The sequence below is a fragment of the Octodon degus genome, unplaced genomic scaffold (genome assembly GCF_000260255.1).
Source record: "Octodon degus isolate 3935 unplaced genomic scaffold, OctDeg1.0 scaffold00053, whole genome shotgun sequence".
Classification (NCBI taxonomy): domain Eukaryota; kingdom Metazoa; phylum Chordata; class Mammalia; order Rodentia; family Octodontidae; genus Octodon; species Octodon degus.
Window position 1 is genome coordinate 2,224,121 of NW_004524629.1, and position 3,715 is coordinate 2,227,835.

The window sequence follows — 3,715 nt, forward strand, 5'->3', positions numbered from 1 at the left end:
AGACACTGGCTCACAGCAAAAATCATCCACTTTGTATATTTTCTTTTGTTGGAAAAAAAAGGCCAGCATAGAACTATGTGTATATCAAAAAGAGAGTCAGCGAGATTCAGCAAGCAAACATTCTTGTGCAGAGCCCCAGAGTGGTTCCCTCCTGGCTTGGACAGCCTGTGAAGCATCTGTCCCTTCAGCCACGTCCTCTCTGATCTGACCGCAGTCACAGTAGAGACCATAGAGCAGTTCTAATCACACATGTGTCTTCAGCTCGTGCATCTTTGGGTTTCACTCCACAAATCTCTATTTACTGACTTATCTATGTTTGGTGATGAATGTTTCATTCACATCAACAGCAAATGTGCCAACACAAAGACTTCCAGCAAACAGGGGACCTGCCATGTGAAAGCTCTTTGGAACCAGACATAGAATAAAATGGGGTTCGAAGCACATTCCTTTGGGGTCATCCTTGGCTTTGCCCTTTCACTTAAGTGCAATCCATTAGTGCATCCTGTAGGTTCTGCACTCATGATCTGCTCTGAGCCCCACTGCTCTTCTGCTCCTTCAGTCTCAGCCCAAGCCTCCTCTACTTTCTGCCCAGATTATTGTAGCAGCCTCTAGTCACCTCACTGCTTCTACTGTTACCCAATTCTTTTCAAATCAAAGTCATATCATGTAGCTTCTTTGCTTTAAGTCCTTCCATGATTCTTCCCTTTGCTTCGAGTGAAATCTAAACACAATGGTCCATACGTGCTGACCATATAATTTATCCTTCCATCATGGACAGTTTTGAGAGTAAAAATGTGAGTTATTATGAATCACCTACGAAAAATAGTCATAGACAGGGCAATGCCAGGCAAACAAGATACATGCTCACCACTCAAGGCTGACATCCATCCAACGCTCTGCTACCTATCAGCCCTCCCCCACCCCCATCTCTATCACCTCACTCTCTATTCCTCCTAAACAGATGTCTTTGCTGGTTCTTGGCTGTGTGAAGGTAGTGCTTACCTGAGGGCCTTTGCCTTGGCTCTTTCTCCTACGTAGAATGCTCTTCCGTGATTCGTGATGTCCCACACTGCTCATAGCCTGTTTGCTTTCACAAGAATGTGAACTCTGCAAGAGCAAGACTTGGTTTGTTCTTGGTTATATATTCAGCTCCCAGAACAGTGTCTGTCATGTGGGAAGCACTGAATAAATACCTGGTGAGTAATACATGAAGGGTAAGGTGATGAGGCATGTGGGAAGCATGTGGGAAGCATGTTATTCCACATGGAACCAGAAGTACTTATATTAAATGCCATTGGATAAAATTAGAATAATTTATCAGCAGAAAAGGTGGCTGTATTTATTATATTTTTCACGAAACATCATAGACACAACTGTTCACAATTAATACCATCAACAGAAATGAAAACCAGCATCCTAATGAGCTAAGAATGATGGGCCATGGCCAGGTTTTTAATGTTTATATTTGCTTTCTCCTTGTTGATTTCTTTTGCCCTCTTTTTTTCCCTTGCAAGATCTAATGGTTTCAGGTAAAAAATGTTGAATGAAAGCATATAATTTTGAATATTCTCTCCATCCACTAGTCTGTCTCTTTAAAAAGAAAGTTATTTCTAAAGTTTGGTCACAAAACATCCAGGAGTATTCTGCTGACTTGGAGCTTAGAAGTGTAATAAATCACAACCCACTGAATGTAAAAGGCCCTCAGAGGCCTTCTCCTGAATTATGCAAGCAAGGACCTTGGGATCCAGGGTGGTTGTGACTTGTCTGAGCTTTAGGAACAGTGAACCAATAAACCCTTTTATATCATATCAGAGCGTGCTTAAATCCTAATGTTCTGCCAACACTGCAACTTGTAGAAAATATTAGTCAATTTAATAAGGGGAATTTGGCATCTTATTGTAAGAATTGTGTTGTAAATTATATTTGTGAGTTCAATTATTTTAATTTTTAACTTACCAGGGAGAGTTAATGTTGCTCCTATGTACTTAGCCATTTTCTCTTTCTTTTGTGAATTTCTATCCATCTCTTGGGCCAATTTAGCTATTTATTAGCTTTTTACTCTTGAACTGTCTCAGTTATTTTTCTCTCATTGCTGAGAAAAAATACCCAGTGATCAAAGTTAAGGGAGGAGAGGTGAATTTCATTCAGTTTGTAGAGGTTACAGTCCATAACCCACTGGCCCCAAAGCAGGATGGTACATGGCAGAGGGACAACAGTTCATGACAGTAGAAGATGGCAACAGCCTCTTTCTGTGCCTTATATTGTATCCAGTCCACCAGGACTGGGGTGGTGCCAATCCAGTCAATGGGATAATCCAACAATCCCCCACCCTTGACCTCAGCATTGCAGTATAAGTCAGTCACATTTTCTAGATTCGGCTGCCTCCAAAAAAACCCTATGACAGCCTGAGGCTTTGGGGGACAGCCAGACAGAAGCCATACAACTATCAAAGTGCTTCCTATATGTTAGAGCTCTCATAATGTACATGGCCATTTGTTTTATACTCTGATTAAGTTTTTTTTCCATAATTTTATTGAGAGACAAATTCTGATTAATATTTGATACATAGAAAGTGGACACATAAATAATCCCCTAGATAATCTGTCTTTATAAAATTTTATAAGTAGTTGCTTCTGGTTTCTTATTGATAAAGCTCTCTCTCTCTCTCTCTCTCTCTCTCTCTCTCTCTCTCCCCCCCCCCCCGCTCGGTGTGTGTGTGTGCATGTGTTTACATATTGACCAGAAGAGGGCTGGTCATATGCGTGTTTGTGTGTCTACATATCTATGTTGCTCTTGTCAGTAGGTGAGGGCATAGGTCACGTGCGTAACAGTCTGTAACACACATAGCAACTTGCATCTCCCAGTCAGTAGGGAGTCAGTCATCCTGGCTTTCAACCTGTGTTATTGGTCTGAAATGAATGAGGTTTCCTGGATGCCACCTGCTATGGTAGTCATAGTCCTTTGTGTAGGCAGATAGCATACCAGAAATAACAAGAATGAGGTTTGTCATTGTATACTTTCTTCTGTTCTTTTTTACTGATTACTTCCATCTTCTCATTCCAGCTTTCTGTTCCTTCTAACTTTAAATTTATAAGAAATGGGATAAATTTATCTTTAAAAAAAGGAGCCACAAACTGTACTATAAGCTTCCTAAAAGTGGGACTGTATTTTACTCTTTTTAATTATTAAAACCTAGAAAATCATATGGACTGTAAACTGTTGAATAATGTAATGAGATTTCAAGCAAATAAGGACTTCCTTTGAGAGTATTGAGAAGTATACACATGACTTTTTCTGTACACTTGACCCAATTTTATTTTATTTATTTATTTATTTATTTATTTATTTTGAAATTTCAAAGGAAGGCTTTACTTTTCCTTTCTACACAAAGCTAACAAACACAGCAGCAGCATCCACCGCCCTCAAGAATGGTGGGTGAGATTAACAAGGCCAAGGGCTGGAAGAAATCACTGAATAACCAACCAGCTTTGGCAGTGCAAACATTCTGATAAACCCACACTTGCGTTTTAGAATCCCTGGGTTTCACATATTGCTTTTATCGTTTTTAATCCCTTGAATACAAGGGTAAAAGTGAAAAATCTTCCATGCAAGCCTACAGCTTGCTATTCCACCCAAGCTTCTATTTTTTAGTTCTACTCTATTCATATTATCAGGCTTATACACAAATCAGAAATAATATGAATTATGAAAAACA